The sequence below is a fragment of the Molossus molossus genome, unplaced genomic scaffold, assembly GCF_014108415.1.
Source record: "Molossus molossus isolate mMolMol1 unplaced genomic scaffold, mMolMol1.p scaffold_m16_p_4, whole genome shotgun sequence".
In the NCBI taxonomy this organism is placed as follows: Eukaryota; Metazoa; Chordata; class Mammalia; order Chiroptera; family Molossidae; genus Molossus; species Molossus molossus.
The window spans coordinates 71,801,140-71,820,034 of record NW_023425377.1 but is presented as its reverse complement, the minus strand read 5'-3'; the positions used below and the strand labels follow the sequence as shown (position 1 = coordinate 71,820,034).

At 42.2% G+C, this 18,895-nt stretch overlaps 1 pseudogene; it reads left to right on the top strand.

Annotated features, from left to right (window-relative positions):
* Nucleotides 1–6,153: 6,153 nt before the first annotated feature.
* Nucleotides 6,154–18,895, top strand: part of LOC118643846 — a 33,785-nt pseudogene continuing 21,043 nt past the window's right edge.

The following is an 18,895-nucleotide window of genomic DNA, read 5'->3' as shown; positions in this document are numbered from 1 at the left end:
AAGCCTGTAGTGCTATAATTTTTCCTCTCAGGACTGCTTTTGCTGCAAAAGCTTTGTGTTTTTGTATGTTTATTTTCATTGGTTTCCAGGAAGTTTTTAATTTCTTCCTTGATCTCTTTAGTAACTCATTTATTGTTTAATAACATTCTATGTGGCCTCCATATGTTCAAATGTCTTTGTGTTTTTGTTGCATTGATTTCTAGTTTTATGCCATAGCGATCTGAGAAGATGCTTGATATGATTCCAATCTTTGTGGATTTGTAGAGATTTAGTTTGTGTTCTAACATGCAGTCTGTCCTTGAGAATGTCCTATGTGCACTGGAGGAGAATGTGAATTATGCAGTTTTGGGGTATGGTTGTCTGTAGATATCTATTAAATCCATTTGATCTAGTGCATCATTTAGAGTCTCTCTTTTCTTGTTAATATTTGGTTTAGATGATTTATCCTGTGATGTCACCAAGGCGTTGAAGTCCCTTGCTATGATTGTATTGCTGTTGATTTCTCCTTTATAGTTCTCCAGAAGATTTTTAATAAATTTTGGTGCTCCTATGTTGGGTGCATATATGTTTGCCAAGGTTATATCTTCCTGTTGGATAGATTCTTTCAATATTATGAAGTGATCTTATTTGTCTCTAGCTATGGCCTTTATTTTGAAATCTACTTTATCAGATAGGAGTTTTGCAACCCCAGATTATTTTTTTGCTTTTTTTTTTTTTTCATGGAAGATTTTATTCCATTCCTTGACTTTCAACCAATGTGAGTCTTTTGTTGTGAGATGGGTCCCTTGAAGACACCATATATATCAGTCATGCGTTCTTTTTTTTATTTTTATCCTCATCTGAGGACATTTTTCCATTTTTGTTTTAGATAGGGTAGAAAAGAGAGAGACAGAGAAAAACATCAGTGTGAAAGCAACACATTGAGTGGCCGCCTCCCACACAACTGCAACCGAGGCTAGGGACAAACTGCAATGGAGGTATGTGCCCTCAGTGGGAACCGAACCCAGGTCTCCCTGGACCACAGGCTGATGCTCTAACCACTGAGCTGAACTGGCCAGAGCCAGTCATGCTTTTTTATCCAATCAGCTACTCTGTGTCTTTTGATCAGAGCATTCAATCTATTTACATTTAAGGTTATTGCTGATATGTATTTATCTCTTGCCATTTTTGTTTATCATGGTTATATTTTTCTTCCTATTTCTTCTACTAATTACAGCAGTCCTGTTAACATTTCTTACAGTGCTGGTTTGTTGCTAATATATTCTCTTAGCCTTTTATTTTGTCTGGGAAGCTTTTTATTTCACCTTCTATTTTCAATGATAGCCTTATTGAATAGAGTATTCTTGAATTCAGATCTTTGTTTTTTCTTACCTTGATTACTCATTCAAGTCCCTTCTGGCCTTATGGGGGTTCCTTTGTTGCTTATTTCTTGCTGGCTTTAGGATTCTCTATTTGTCTTTAATTTTTAGCATTTTAATTATTATGTGTTTTGGTATGGGCCTATTTGGGTTCTTCTTACTTGGGGTTCTCTGTGCTTCTTGAACTTGAATGCCTTCTTTCTTCACCAAGTTAGTGACATTTTCTGTCCTTGTTTCTTCAAATATATAGTTTAACCCTTGCTCATTTTCTTCTTTTTCTGGAACTCCTATGATGGAAATGTTACATTTCTGGTTCTTCCAGAGTTCTCTTAAGCTGTTCTCCTGTTTTTTCTTTTGTTTTTTGTTGTTGTTGTTGTTGTTGTTGTTGTTTGTTTCTTTTATCTTTACCTGAGGACTTTTTTTGCATTTATCTTCTGATGGAGCAGGAGAGAGAGAGATGGAGAAAGAGAGAGACACACACACACATGGACTGGTTGCCAACCACATGACTTTAACCAGGGCCAGGGACAAACTGCAACCGAGGTACATGCCCATGCAGGAACCATACCCGGGATTCTCTGGTTCCTGGGCTGATGCTCTAGCCACTGAGGCAAACTGGCCAGAGCATGTCCTCCTGTTTTTTAATTGTTTTTTGATTTGTTGATTTTTTCTACCTTGTCTTCTAATTCACTACTATAGCAATCAGCTTCTTTCACTCTGCTGGGTTTTCCTTCTAATGTGTTCTTTATTACTGCTATGTCATTCTTTATTTCTAATTCGTTGGTTTTCAATGTTTCTATATCTTGACTCATGATGTTGAGCTCTTTACTCATGTTGATGAGTAGCCTCCTTATCATCGCTCTGAACTCTACCCCAGATAATTGCTTAACTGCATTTCATTTATCTCATCTTCCAAAGAGTTCTTTTGTTCTTTCATTTGGAATTTGTTTCTTTGTTTCACCATTTTGGCTATCTCAGTGGGTTTCCAAGACTGCCAAATTTTACCTGTGGGTATTGGCGTTTCGCTGTTTGTGGCTCCCTCTACTGGGTTTGAATAAGTGTGGGAGTATCCACGTTAAACACCACCATCAGGTCTTCCTTTCCTGGGTAGATTCACAAACCCAGGAAAGGTTCAATTATCCTCTAGCTTTTTGCCTGGAGGCTGTTAGTTTCAGTTACTTGATGAACAGATGAGCTGATGAGCCTAGGGTTGTAGCCTTCAACTGAATAAAAATCTTTCTCAAGTGTTCAGGGTAAGAGGATTTCCTGAGGGTGGGGCTGCTGCTGGTTGTTAATGGGCCTCAATTTGCATTTCTCTGGCCCAGCTGAGTGGTGTTAAATTTCTGAGGGAGTGGTTGTTGCTTTTCCTAGGGTCTCTTGGAAGGGGCTCTTTGAGTAATATGTCTACTGTCCTGTGAGGAAGTGATTCAGCAAAAACTCCCAGTGCACTCCAAATCCAGAGTCTCTCCACTCAGTTTCCAACCAGTCTGCCCTCCCTCTGCCAGAGCCCAAGGTAAGTGACTGTAGCTCATTTGATGCTCTGTTACAGCTCTCTGTTATGTGGAGCTGGCTTGTGATTTTAACCCTGAGGGAGCTGCTCACAGCTAAAAGAGCTGCTATCTGTGAGCTCCCACCTTACCATCTTGTACCTAGGTACAGATCCTACCAGGCTCAATTCGGTGTTCTTTTTTCATTTTCCCTGGGTATATGGATCCTCTATAACTGCTTTGCTATTGCTTGTTCCTATTTGTCTTTATTTTTGTTGTAATTGTAGTTTGATCCTGGGAGATGGTCTGTGTAGTTTTCATTCACTCCGCTGCCATTTTGGAATCCTCTCTTTGTTTCTTGATGGGACAGGCTAAGAGTTCATCAATCTTGTTCATTTGTTTGTTTGTTTTTCTTTTTGTTTTTGTTTTTTTGCCAAGAACCAGCTCATGGTTTTATTGATCTATTTTAGTCTCTATGTCATTTATTTCTACATTGATCCTTACTATTTTTTTTCTTCTACTTGCTCAGCTTTTCTTGTTGTTTTTTCTCTAGTTCCTTGAGGTGAAGGGTTAGATTGTTTATTTGACATTTTTCCTTCTTCTTGAGGTAGGCTGGTAATGCTATGAATTTCCTGTTGGGACTGCTATTGCTGTGTCACATAGATTTTGGTTCATTGTGTGTTTATTTTCTTTTACTTCTGGGAGGTTTTTGATTTCTTCCTTGATCTTATTGGTAAGCCACTCATTGTTCAATAACATGTTGTTTAGTCTCCATGTGCTTGAATGTTTTTGAATTTTTAAATTGTATTTGATTTCTATTTTCATGCTACTGTGTACCAAGTAGATGCTTGACCTTATTTCATTATTCTTGAGTTTTTTAAGACTAATTTTGGAAGAAAAAATGGCGGCGGAGTGAATGGAGCTACACAGACCATCTCCCAGGACCAAACTGAAATTACAACGAAAATAAACACAAATCATCAGGAAAGGGCAACCGAAAGGCAGCTTGGAGGACCACATAACCAGGAACACTGACTCAATCCTGGTAGGCTTGTTAGGACACCGGAGGGGGCTGCAAGCCCATGGTCCGCAGTGGCCTGGACTGGGACCAGTGGCCTTGGCTGGAAGCTGTGCCCTCAGCTGGGTCCTGTGGCCTTGGCTGGGACCTGCGGCTGCCTCAGCTGGGTCCTGCAACCTCGGCTGGGTGCTATGCCCTCAGCTAGGACCAGCAACCTTGGCTGAAAGCTACACCCTCGGCTGGGTCCTGTGGCCTCAGCTGGGACCAGCAGCTGCCTAGCCTGGGACCTGTGGCCGCCTCAGCTGGGTGCTATGCCTTTGGCTGGGTCCTGCAACCTCAGCTGGGTGCTATGCCATTGGCTGGGAGGTGCCACAGTCTCAGCCTCACTTAGCTGGGAGCAGCGCCCTCGGGTTAAAGTCCCAGGCAGCTCCATGGTGCAGAGCCCAGCCAGAGGCTAAATTGGCAGCAGCCACTCACCTTGGGCTCTGGCATAGGGAGGGCAGACTGGACTGGAACTGGGTGGGGACATTCAGGATTTGGAGGGTGCTTATAGCTTTTGCTGAATGCAGCCACGCAGGACTGTGGTCATCTTACTCCTTGCCAGGGCCCTGGGGAGAGGCTGCGGGCCCCTCCTTTGGAGATTCAACCCCACAGTGGCCATTGAAATGCTAATTGAGGCCCATTAACAACCAGCATCTGCCCCACCCTCAGGAAATCCTCTTACACTGAGCACCTGAGGGAGTTTTTTGTCCAATAGCCTGGGTACTGGCACTAGGCAAACTGCTCAACCATTGTTTTGCTTGCTCAGCCTTGCCTCCCACCCTGTTCAGGGAATAGCCTGCCCTGGGCTTGTAGACTAACTCCCATCCTGCTCTTATGGACTCACATTCCAGAGGCTCCTATGCATAAGTCCTGCAAGGTCAAACCCTAACAGACAAATCTCAGCTGCAACGGGCAGATATAAAAAAGCACAAACCCCGGCATCGGGCACGGCTTCTAGGACTCGACCCCTGGAGTCTGTGAACCCGCCTGGAGTGTACCCAATAAAGCCTGATCCCTGTTTATTCAGCTGATTGCTCTCCAGTCTCTTCTCTGTTTCTCAGTGGTGCCCCCGATTCCTTACATCTGGTGCCAAAACCTGGGAGTCGAAAACCAGGGAGAGAGAAAAAAGAGCGAGGGTTTTGTGACCCCACCCGGCCTTTCTGGTCGGGTCGAGAGTCCCCCTCCTCTCCCTGCGCCGCCACCCGTCTTCTGGATTCGGAATCTCCCTCGACCCAGCACTGACTTCGGAGCCAGGCTCCTAAAATTGTAAGTTGTTTCACTCTTTCTCTGGGGTTTTTGGGGCCAGGCTCCAATACCATTGGATCCAGGCTCCAAAACCGTTTGTGCGGACCCAGGCTCCAAAACCGTTTCGCTTTTTTCTGGGGTTTTGATCTGTCGTCCGTCCGGGGCTCGGGTCTCCCGTCCAAACCTTGGCCAAGTCGGGACGCCCCCGCCTCTCCGCCGGAGTTCCAGGAACTCCCGGTCTGAAGCTGCTTCTAGGGACACCTGAAGCTCCTTCATGACCACCCTGTCCGTCCAGGACAGACATCCATCCGGGGACGGGCATTCAAAAGGGACGCCTTTTGTATGTCCACTCTCCCGACACTCAAAGCCCCTCTAATCTGTCGCCATGGGCAATTCCGAATCCAGATTTGACCATAAGACCCCCCTCGGATGTCTCCTCGAAAACTTTTCCAAATTGGGATATTCTCAGAGTCTACACAAGGCACCGGAAAAGATTCTGAAGTCCCTTATATTCAGGCTTGGTTGGGTACACATCGCTCCCCCCCATATAATCCCCTCAGTTCCCCTGTTGCTGCCCACACCCAGTCCCGCACACCCACGGGACCCACTGTCCTTGCTCCCCTTCGTGAGGTTGCAGGGGCTGAGGGCCTAATTAGGGTCCATGTCCCCTTTTCTCTACAAGATCTCTCAAATCAAAAGACGTTTGGGCTCTTTCTCAGCCGACCCCTCCCTTTACATCAGGGAGTTCTGATATTTGAGTCAGACATATGATCTGACCTGGCATGACATCCGGGTTATCTGTACCTCCACCCTAACCCCTGAAGAACACAAGCGCATCCTAGCGGCGGCTTGACAGCAGGCAGATAGGGACCACATAGTAGACAATACTGTTCCCCTTGCCAATAAAGCAGTTCCCCAGGACAATCCTGCATGGAACTATCAGGCCGGCCCTGGATCTAATATTCCGCACCGGAACCTCATGTTCTGATACCTTCTTCGGGGTATGGACGCAGTCTCCAATAAGGTAGTTAATTATGACAAAATGAGAGAAATCACCCAGCACCCTGACGAAAATCCAGTCCTCTTCCTTAATCGACTTCAGGACGCCCTGGTCAAATACACCCGTCTAGACCCAGGGTCCCCTGATGGGGCCACTGTCCTTGCCTCCCACTTCATCTCCCAGTCCGCCTCTGATATCAGAAAGAAACTAAAAAAGGCTGAGGAGGGCCCTGAGACTCCCATCCAAGACCTGGTAAAAATGGCTTTTAAAGTTTTTAATGCCCGAGAGGAGACGGCTGAAGCGGCCCGGCAGGCGCGGCTGCAGCAGAAGGTCAGCCTCCAGACTCAAGCCTTGGTAGCGGCCCTCCGGCCAGCAGGGGAACCGGCAAAAGGACTGACCTCCAAAGGAGGGCAGCGCATGCCCTCGGGAACCTGTTTTAAATGCGGATAAAAAGGCCACTGGGCAAAGAACTGTCCGCAGCCTAGGCCCCCCACCAAGCCTTGCCCCCAATGCAAAATGATGGGACACTGGAAGTTGGACTGCCCGACCCTGGCTCAGTCCTCGGCACTTCAATGCAGAGGAAATGAGACCCAGGATTTCCCAGCATTGGAGCTACTGGGGCTAATGGATGACTGAGGCAGCCCTGGCTCTTCGACTCCGGTTACCCTCGCTGAGCCCAGGGTCACGCTCCAGGTAGCGGGTAAGTCTATCTCTTTCTTGATAAACACAGAAGCTACCTACTCTGTCCTTCCCTCTCATTCGGGCCTCATGGTTCCTTCCCAGGTCTCGGTCATGGGAGTCGACAGATCACCCTCGACCCCACGGTGGATGACCCTCCTTAACTGCCTATTTGAGGGTCACCCATTCTCCCACTCCTTTCTAGTCATGCCCTCATGTCCGGTCCCCCTCCTAGGGAGAGACATTCTGTCCAAACTTCAGGCAAGCATCTCATTCTCCTTGAAAGAGACCTTCTTGCTGGCACTGGTGCCAGGTCTCGACCTTGAACCTAACCCAGACCCCAAAATCCAGCTCCTACCTGCAGCCTGACCCGAGGTCTGGGACACAGATACCCCCACCACTGCCTCCCGGTCATGCTGACTCCACAACTTATGGTTTATACCCCTGCTGAATTCCAACGCCGATATATTTACTCTCACCCGAGGCAGAAATGCGCAGTTTTTCTCCCTTTCGTAACTGGTCTCTTCAGTTCCAGTTAGCCATTGACAGCGCAGCGGAATCCTTAGCTTCTCTCCAAAGACAAATAACCTCTCTAGCCCAACTTTCTATGCAGAACTGGAGAGCCCTGGACCTCCTCACAGTGGGACTCAGAGAAACCTGTTTATTTCTTGGGGAAGAATGTTGCTATTATATTAACGAATCAGGTTTGGTAGAAACCCACATTGAAACCCTCCACCAGCTAAGCTCAGAACTTAAAAAACAAAAGTTCTCAGCAGATGCCTCCCCCTGGTGGAAATCCTCTGTGTACTCCTTACTCTCCCCCCTCCTCGGCCTGGTACTCCTCATAATTATACTGCTAATTGCCCCCCATTTTCTTTGCTTCATTCAGGACCGATTCGCACAACTCACATGGACACTAGAAGTCCACCAAATGATGCTACAACAATACCAGCCTCTGACCAGTCCCCCGGACTCGGACCACACCGACTCGGGACCCCTCCCCTAACACCACACCCATCCAGCAGGAAGTAGCCAGAAAGACAACCTAGCCTCTATTCCTATATCACAGAGTCGGGAATGTCCAATCGCCTGGGAACTGGCACGAGGCAAACTGCTCGACCACTGTTTCGCTTGCTCAGCTTTGCCTCCCACCCTGTTCTGGGAACGGCCTGCCCCGGGCTTGTAGACTAACTCCCATCCTGCTCTTATCGACTCACATTCCATGCATAGACCCCGCAAGGTCAAACCCTAACAGACAAATCTCAGCTGCAATGGGCAGATATAAAAAAGCACAAACCCCAGCATCGGGCACGGCTTCTAGGACTTGACCCCCAAAGTCTGTGAACCCGCCCGGAGTGTTCCCAATAAAGCCTGATCCCTGTTTATTCAGCTGATTGGCTCTCCAGTCTCTTCTCTGTTTTTGGCGGTGCCCTTGATTCCTTACATCTTTCAGTCAACTCAGAAACCAAGGTTCTTCAGGTGACTGCTAGTAATAGCCTCCAGGCAAAAAAGCTAGAGGATAACTACCATTCCCTGGGCTAGCAACTGTAACCAGGAAAGTTAAGACTTGACAGTGGGTCCTCCCTGCCTCATCCAAACCCAGGAGAGGGAGCCACAAACAGCAGAACACCACACCCACAGGGAAAATTTGGCAGATTTCAAAGCCAACTGTGATAGCCAAAATGGTGAAACACAGAAACAAAAGCCAAATGAAAAAAAACAAGAGACCTCTACCAAAGATGAGATAAATCAGGTGCAGTTACGCAAGTTAATAGAACTAGAATTCAGACCCATGATCTTGAGGAAACTCAACAGCATGTGTAAGGACATGAGCACCATGAGTAAAGACATACAAGTGTTGAAAATCAGCCAGTTAGAAATTAAAAACCACCAAGAAGAAATGAAGAATGACATATCAGAAATAAAAAACACATTAGAAAGTCTAAATAGCAGAGTAGAGGAAGCTGATGACCGGATCAGTGAATTAGAAGATAGGGTAGAAAAAATCAACCAATCAGAAAACCAAAAGTAAAACATAATTAAAAAACAGGAAAACAGCTTAAGAGAACTGTGGGACAACTGGAAACATAATAATATTTGCATCATAGGAGTCCCCAAAGAAGAAGAAAATGAGCAAGGGTTAGAGAATATATTTGAAGAAATAGTGAGAGAAAATTTCCCTAATTTGGTGATGGAAGAAGGCATTCAAGTTTAAGAAGCACAGAGAGGCCCAAGTAAGAAGAACCCAAATAAGCCCACACCAAGACACATAATAATCAAAGTGCCAAAAATTAAAGACAAAGAGAGAATCCTAAAAGCAGCAAGAGATAAGCAACAGGTTACCTACAAAGGAAACACCATAAGGCTCTCAGCTGACTTCTCAACAAAAACACTACAGGCCAGAAGGGAATGGCATGAAGTAATTAAGGTTATGAAAAACAAGGATCTGAATACAAGACTACTCTACCCAGCAAGGCTATCATTCAAAATAGAAGGTCAAATAAAGAGTTTCTCAGACAAAAAAATAAAAATAAAAAAGGCTAAGGGAATACATTAGCACCAAACCAACACTGCAAGAAAAGTTAAAAGGACTTCTGTAATTAGCAGGAGAAATAGGAAGAAAAATAGAACCACATTAAACAAAAATGAAAATAAATAAGTACATATCAATAATCACCTTAAGTGTAAATGTATTGAATGCTCCCATAAAAAGACACAGAGTAGCTGATTGGATAAGAAAGCATGACTCATATATATGTTGCTTACAAGAGAGCCACCTCATAACAAAAGACTCACATCGGTTGAAAGTGAAGGGATGGAAAAAATCTTCCAAGCAAGCAGATAGCAAAAAACAGCTGGGGTAGCAATACTCATATCTGATAAAATATATTTCAAAATGAAGGCCATACTAGAGACAAAAAAGGCCACTACATAATATTGAAAGGATCTATCCAACAGGAAGATATAACCTTGATACACATATATGCACCCAATATAGGAGCACCAAAATACATCAAATATATTTTGGAGGACTTCAAAGGAGAATTCGATAGCAAAACAATCATAGCAAGGGACTTCAACACCTCGCTGATATCACTGAATAGATCCTCTAGACAAATAATTAGCAAAGAAACAGAAACTCTAAATGAAGCCCTGGACCAAAAGGATTTAACAGATATCTACAGAAAATTACACCTCAGAACTACAGAATTCACATTCTTCTCAAGTGCACATGGGACATTCTCAAAGATAGACCACATGTTAGGGCACAAACTAGGTCTCTACAAGTTCAAGAAGACTGAAATCATATCCAGCATCTTCTCAGATCACAATGGCATGAAAATAAAAATCAGTTGCAAGAAGAACATACAAAGACATTTGAACACATGGAAGCTAAATAGCATGTGTTTAAACAATGGACGGGTTACCGAGGAGATCAAGGAAGAAATAAAACACATCCTGGAAACCAGTGAAAATGAAGACACAACACACAAAATCTATGGGATGCAACAAAAGCAGTTCTGAGAGGGAAGTTCATAGCACTACAGGCCTACCTCAAAAAATAAGAAAAATCTCCATTAGAATATCTAACCTCACAACTTAAAGAACTAGAGAGCAAACAAAGAGAAAACCCCAGAGCAAGTAGAAGAAAGGAAATAGTGAAGATCAGAGCAGAAGTAAACAACATAGAGTCCAAAAAAAAAAAAAAAAATTCAAAAGATCAATGAAACAAAGAGCTGGTTTTTCGAAAAGATTAACAAGATTAATGGACCCTTAGCTAGACTCACCAAGAAACCAAGAGAGAGAACCCAAATACACAAAATCAAAAAAGAAAGAGGAGAAGTAACAACTGACACCACAGAAATACAAAAGATCATTAACAACTACTATGAACAATTATATGGCACAAATTCAATAATCTAAGCGAAATGGACAAATTGCTAGAAACACATAGTCTCCCAAAACTGGACCAGGAAGAGATAGAAAACTTGAACAGACCAATGACAACAGAAGAAATTGAAGATGTACTCAAGACTCTCCCAGCAAACAAAAGCTCTGGATGGCTTCACGGGGGAGTTTTACCAAACATTCAAAAAAGAACTAATACCCATTCTTCTCAAACTATTTCAAAAAATTCAAGAAGAAGGAAGACTTCCAAACTTGTTTTATGAAGCCAGCATAATTCTAATTCCAAAACCAGAAAAAGACACTACAAAGAAAGAAAACTACAGGCCAATATCCCTGATGAACATAGATGCCAAAATCCTGAACAAAATACTAGCAAATCGGATCCAGCAATACACCAAAAAAATTATCAACCATGACTAAGTGGGATTCATCCCAGGGATGCAAGACTGGTACAATATTCACAAATCAATAAACGTGACACACCACATAAATAAAATGAAGAATAAAAACCACATGATCATATCATTGATGCCAAAAAGCCTTAAGACAAAATCCAGCATCTATTTCTGATAAAAACGCTCAGCAATGGGGGAATACAAGGATCATATGTAGACATAATAAAGGCCATATATGAAAGACCTACAGTGAACATCATACTCAATGGGCAAAAACTAAAAGCATTTTCCTTAAGAACAGGAACAAGGCAAGGATGCCCACTTTTGCCACTCTTATTTAACATAGTACTGGAAGTCGTAGCCACAGCAATCAGACAGAAAGAAAAAATAAAAGGGATCCAAATTGGAAAGGAGGAAGTGAAACTGTCATTATTTGCAGATGACATGATACTATACGTAGAAAACCCCAAAGACTCCATCAAAAATTTACTAGACTTAATAAATGAATTTGGAAAAGTAGCAGGATACAAAATTAACGTCAAGAAATCAATGGCATTCTTATACATCAATGATGAACTCACAGAAAGAGAAACTAAGAAAACAATCCCATTTACCATTGCGGCAAAAAAATTAAGATACATATGAATAAACTTAACCAAAAAATAAAGGACCTATTCGCAGAAAACTACAGGTCATTGAAAAAAGAAATAAAGGAAGATATAAAAAAGTAGAAGCACATACCCTGTTCATGGATTGGGAGAATTAACATCATTAAAATGTCCATATTACCCAAAGCAATCTATAGATTCAACGCAATCCCCATCAAAATACCAACAGCATACTTCACAGAATTAGAACAAGTACTTCAAAAGTTCAAGTTCATATGGAACCAAAAAAGACCTAGAATAGTCACAGTAATCTTGACAAGGAAGAGCAAAGTTGGAGGGTTCACATTACCAGATTTCAGGTTATACTACAAAGCCACTGTAATCAAAACAGCCTGGTACTGGCACAAGAACAGGCATACAGACCAGTGGAACAGAACAGAGAACCCAGAAATGGACCCAAGGCAAAATGCTCAATTAATATTTGACAAAGGTGGCAATAGCATACAGTGAAGTAAGGATAGCCTCTTTAATAAATGGTGCTGGGAAAATTGGACAGCTACATTCAGGAAAATGAAACTAGAACATCAACTTACACCCTACACAAGAATAAACTCTAAATGGATAAAAGACTTAAATGTGACTCATGAATCCATAAAAATCCTAGAACAACTCTAGGCAACAAAATTTCAGACATCATACACAGCAGAATTTTCACTGACACATCACCTAAGTCAATAGAAACAAAGGAGAAAATGAACACCTGGGACTACATCAAATTTAAAAGCTTCTGCACAGTGAAAGATACAATTATCAAAACGGAAAGGCTACCCACTGTATGACAGAGCATAATTGCCAATAATATATCAGATAAGGGGTTAATTTCCAATATATAGAGAGTGCTCAAACAACTCCACAAAAGGAAGACAAAGAACCCAATTAAAAATGGGTAGAGGAACTAAATAGACACCTCTTCAAACAGGACATATAAATGGCTAAGAGACATATAAAGAAATGCTCATCATCACTAATAATCAGAGATGCAAATTAAAACAACAGTGAGGTATCACCTCACACCTGTCAGAATGACCGCCATCAACCTATTATCAAACAAGTGTTGGCATGGGTGTGGAGAAAAGGGGACTCTAGTGCACTGCTGGTGATAATGCAGACTGGTGCAGCCACTATGAAAAACAATATGGTGCTACCTCAAAAAATTAAAAATTGAACTTCCATTTGACCCAGTGATCCCACTGCTAGGAATATACCCTAAGAAGCCTGAAATAGCAATCAGAAAGAATATATGTACCCCCATTTTTGTAGCAGCACTGTTTATAATAGCTAAGATCTGGAAACAGCCCAAGTGTCCATCAGTAGACGAATGGATAAAAAAGCTGTGATACATATACACAATGGAGTACTATGCAGCTGTAAGAAAGAAGAATCTCTTATCCTTTGAGACTACATGGAGGGACCTGGAAAGTGTTTTCCTAAGTGAAACAAGCCAAACAGAGAAAGACAAGTATCATATGATCTCACTTATTTGTGGAATATAATAAACATAACAGTTAGAGGAATGGGGTAGTCCCAGAGATGTGGAAGTGGGGTACAGACGGACAATCCCCAGAATTGGGGGTGGTGGGGGAGAGATAAACCACAGAACTTATATGCATGTAAGCATACCTGATAGACATGGACAACAAAGCAGGGTATGGTATGGGGAGCATGGGGAAGAGGGTGTCAGTGGGGGATAAAAGGAGAAATATGTATAACAAAAATAAATTAATTAAAAAAATTTTAAATAAATAAATAATTAATTTAAAAAAATAGAACTCACTCCTCACTCTCTCTTTTTGACATACTTGCCTTTTCTTCATATCATCTGCCACCGTCTGAAATAATTTATTATGTTACTATTTTCTTCTACATTCATTCTTCCTCATTGGATTGTAGAGACTTTAGTTCTGCAGTACCATATACTCACATCTAGGACAGTGCCTAAAACATGGTCAGCACTCAATTTATATTCCTGAGGAACATAAAGAATTTCTCATTAAAACAGCAGAATAGCCCTGGCCGGTTTGGCTCAGCAGTTAGAGCGTCCGCCTGCGATCCGGAGAGACCCGGGTTCGGTTCCCGCTAAGGGCATGTACCTCGGTTGCAGTTTGTCCCCGGCCCCGGTTGGTCGTGCGGGTGGCAGCCACTCGATGTGTCCCTTTCACATCGATGTTTCCCTCTCTCTCTCTCTTCCTCTCTCTCCCTCCCACTCTGTCTGTACAAAAAATGGAAAAATGTCCTCGGATGAGGATTAAAAAAAAAAACACAGCAGAATACATAAACCTCTCAGCAATATAGGTAATTGGGACAAATATTCCATATCAGGGGTGGCACCAAACATCTCCTAAAGGGGACCCTCGGCATACACAAAATATTAAAAATAATGCCTAGACTGCAAAACATAAATTGTAGCATTTCAAATATGTAAGTAATGCAAGTCTGAGTGAAAATTAGTCATGTTATTTTATCTTTCCTGGTAGTCAACTCCCCCACTTGGAACCAATGAATCTTACACAAATTTTAGAATTTCTTCTTTTGGGGTTTTCAGAAAAACCAGAACTGAAACCTCTCATATTTAGGCTTTTCCTCTCCATATACCTGATCACTGTAATGGGAAACCTCCTCATCATTCTAGTCATCAGCTCAGATTCCCACCTCCATCCACCCATGTACTTCTTGCTGTCTAAACTGTCCTTTGTAGACATCTGTTTCATATCCACCACCATCCTAAAGATGGTAGTGAACATTCAGACATAGAGCATAGTCATAATCTATTCAGTCTGCCAGTGTTATTTATTCATACTGGGTTGGATGCTTTCCTCTTGACCATGATGTCCTATGACAGTTTTGGGGCCATTTGATACTCCCTGCACAACACAGTCATTGTAAACCCGTGGCTCTGTGGACTGCTGGACCTGATGTCATGGACCATAAGTATCACAAATTCATTGATATATAGCTTAATGGCATTGAGGCTCTCCAACTGCATGGACTTTGAAATCTCTCACTTTTTCTGTAAACTTAATCAGATAATCAAACTTACCTATGGGGAGAATGGGGAGGTGGGTGTCAATGGGGTAAAAAAGGAGAAACATCTGTAACACAAAATTAAATTAAATTAAAAATGTTTAAAAATATAAAAATAAGGAGAGGAAAAATGGCGGCGGAGTGAACGGAAGCTACACATACTGTCTCCCAGAACCAAACTGGAATTACAACGATAACAAAGACAAATCGACGGGAAAAAACAACAGAAAAGCAGCTTGCGAGGACCATATAACGAGGGACACTGACTCCATCTCAGTAGGCTTGCGAAGGCGTGAGACGGGGGCTGGGAGCCCACAGTCGGCAGCTCGGCAGCGGCCTTAGCTGGGAGCAGCGCCCTCGGGTTACACTCCCAAGTGGCTCCAGAGCACAGAGCCGGGACAGAGGCTGAAACAGCCACTCACCTTGGGCTCCGGCAGACGGAGGGCAGACTGGACTGGAGATGTGTCAGGACACTCGGGATCTGGAGGGCGCTCAGAGTTTTGGCTGAGTGCAGCCACTCAGGACGATGGCCACAATGCTCCTTCACAGGGCTCTGAGAGAGGCAGCAAACACTCCCTCAGACATCCAACCCCACCCTGTGGGCCATTGAAGTGCTAATTGAGGCTCACTAACAACCAGCATCTGCCCCACCCTAGGGAAATCCCCTTGTGCTAAGCACCTGGGGGAGCTTTTCAATCAACTGACAACCCAAAACTCATCAACTAACCTAGACTGCTAGCCTCCAGGCAAAAAGCTAGAGGATAACAGTACCTTTCCTGGGCTGGCAACTTTAACCAGGAAAGTAAGACTTGACAGTGGTGTTCAACGTGGGTCCTCCCTCGCTCATCTAAACACAGGAGAGGGAGCCACAAACAGCAGAACACCAACCCCCTCAGGGAAAACTTGACAGGCTCCAAAGCCCACAGTGATAGCCAAAATGGTGAAACACAGAAACAGAAGCCAAATGAAAGAGCAAGAGACCTCCACCAAAGATGAGATCAATGTGCAGCAATTAGGCATGTTAACAGAACTAGAATTCAGAGCCATGATCTTGAGAAAGCGGAACAGCATGAGTAAGCTCATAGAGACACTGAAAATAAGCCAATTGGAAATTAAAAACCAACAAGAGATAAAAAATTACGTATCAGAAATGAAAAAAACATTGGAAGATTTAAAAAGCACAGTAGAGGAAGCTGAGGACCAGATCAGTGAATTAGAAGACAGGCTAGAAGAAATCAACCAATCAGAAAACCAAAAGGAAAAAACTATAAAAAAAAACAGGAAGACAGCTTAAGAGAACTATGGGACAACTGGAAACGTAATAATATTCGCATTATAGGAGTCCCCGAAGAAGAAGAAAATGAGCAAGGGATAGAGAATATATTCAAAGAAATACTGACAGAAAACTTCCCTAATTTGGTGAAGGAAGAAGGCATTCAAGTTCAAGAAGCACAGAGAGTCCCAAGTAAGAAGAACACAAACAGGCCCACACCAAGACACATAGTAATTAAAATGCCACAAATTAAAGACAAAGAGAGAATCCTAGAAGCAGCAAGAGATAAGCAATAAATTACCTACAAAGGAAACCCCATAAGGCTCTCAGCTGACTTCTCACAAGAAACATTACAGGCCAGAAGAGAATGGCCTGAAGTAATCAAAGTCATGAAAAACAAGAATCTGAATCCAAGACTACTCTACCCAGCAAGGCTATCATTCAAAATAGAAGATCAAATAAAGAGCTTTCCAGACCAAAAAAAAGGCTAAGGGAATACATTAGCACCAAACCAGCACTGCAAGAAATGTTAAAAGGACTGCTGTAATTAGCAGTAGAAATGGGAAGAAAAATAGAACCACACTAAACAAAAATGGCAATAAATAAGTACATATCAATAATCACCTTAAACGTAAATGGATTGAATGCTCCCATAAAAAGACACAGAGTAGCTGATTGGATACGAAAGCATGACTCATCTATATGTTGTTTACAAGAGACATACCCCTCAAGAAAAGACTCACACAGGTTGAAAGTGAAGGGATGGAAAAAATTTTTCCAAGCAAATGGAAAGCAAAAAAAAGCTGGGGTAGCAATTCTCATATCTGATAAAATAGATTTCAAAATGAAGACCATAACTAGAGACAAAGACGGCCACTACATAATATTGAAAGGATCTATCCAACAGGAAGATATAACCTTGATAAACATATATGCACCCAATATAGGAGCACCAAAATATATTAAAAATCTTCTGGAGGACTTCCAAGGAGAAATCGACAACAACACAATCATAGCAGGGGACTTCAACACCCCGTTGACAGCACTGGATAGATTCTCTAGGCAAAAAATTAGCAAGGAAACAGAGACTCTAAGTGAAGCACTAGACCAAATGGATTTAATAGATATTTACAGAGAATTACACCCCAAAACTACAGAATACACATTCTTCTCAAGTGCACATGGGACATTCTCAAAGATAGACCACATGATAGGACACAAACTAAATCTCTACAAGTTCAAGAAGATTGAAATCATATCAAGCATCTTCTCAGATCACAATGGCATGAAACTAGAAATCAATTGCAACAAGAACATGCAAAGTCATTTCAACACATGGAGGCTAAATAGCATGTTATTAAACAATGAATGGGTCACCGAGGAGATCAAGGAAGAAATTAAAAACTTCCTGGAAACTAATGAAAATGAACACACAACAACACAAAATCTATGAGATGGAGCGAAAGCAGTTCTGAGAAGGAAGTTCATAGCACTACAGGCCTACCTCAAAAAACAAGAAAAAGTTCTAATTGACTGTCCAACCTCACAACTTAAAGAATTAGAAAGCAAACAGAAAGAAAACCCCAGAGCAAGTAGAAGGAAGGAAATAGTAAAGATCAGAGCAGAAATAAATGACATAGAGACCAAAAGAACAATTCAAAGGATCAATGAAACAAAGAGCTGGTTTTTCGAAAAGATAAACAAGATTGATGGACCCTTAGCTAGACTCACCAAGAAACCAAGAGAGAGAACCTAAATACACAAAATCAGAAATGAAAGAGGAGAAGTAACAACCAACACCATGGAAATACAAAAGATCATTAACAACTACTATGAACAACTATATGGGGTGGGGTGGGGGGTGCCAATGGGGTAAAAAAGGTAAAATATCTGTAACAAAAAAAAAATGGTTAAGATGGTAACTTATGTTATGTATATTTTAGCACATTAGAAAAAAATCTAAGTCAGGAGGCTAAAAGGGACATCACACTCTACCAGTGCCTCCATCCTCACTAACACTAGGAATTGCCAGTCTTCGTTTTGCTTCTCCAAAAGATGTGTGCAGTGGTATCTCACTTTGTTTTAATTTGCATTTCTCTGACGACTAATGATGTTGCAGGTATTTTTCTAACCTCATTTGCTATCTAAAGAGCCTCTTTGCTAAAGTCTGTTCAAATCCTTTGCCCATTTTTAAAAATTTACTTTTATTGTTGTGTTACAGATGCCCCTCTTTTTCCCCCATTGACATTCTCCACTCCTGTATCCATAGGTTATGCATACATGCATATAAGTTCTTTAATTAATTTCTCCCCTTTCTTCCCTCTAAGATGTGTCAGTTTATTCCCTTCTTCCATGTCTCTGGATCTTTTGTTTGTCATTTTATTTTGTTAAACAGATCCACACACAAGTGAGATCATGTGATACTTGTCTTTCTCTGACTGGCTTGTTTCACTTAGCTTAGTAATCTCCAGGCCCCTCCCTGCTGCTTCAAAAAGGAAGAGAGCCTTCTTTTTCTAGCTGCACAGTGTTCCATTGTATAAATGTACCACAGCTCCTTTTATCCACTTATCTATTGATGGGCCTTTTGACTGTTTCCAGATATTAGCTATTGTAAATAGGGCTGCTATGAATATAGGGGTGCACATATTCCTTCTGATCGGTGTTTCAGGATTCTTAGGGTATATTCCTAGAAGTGGAATCACTGGGTCAAGTTCCAGTTCCATGTTTAATTTTTTGTTAAAACTCCACGTTGTTTTCTATGCACCAGTTCTGTATTCCAACCAGCAGTATACTAGTGTTCC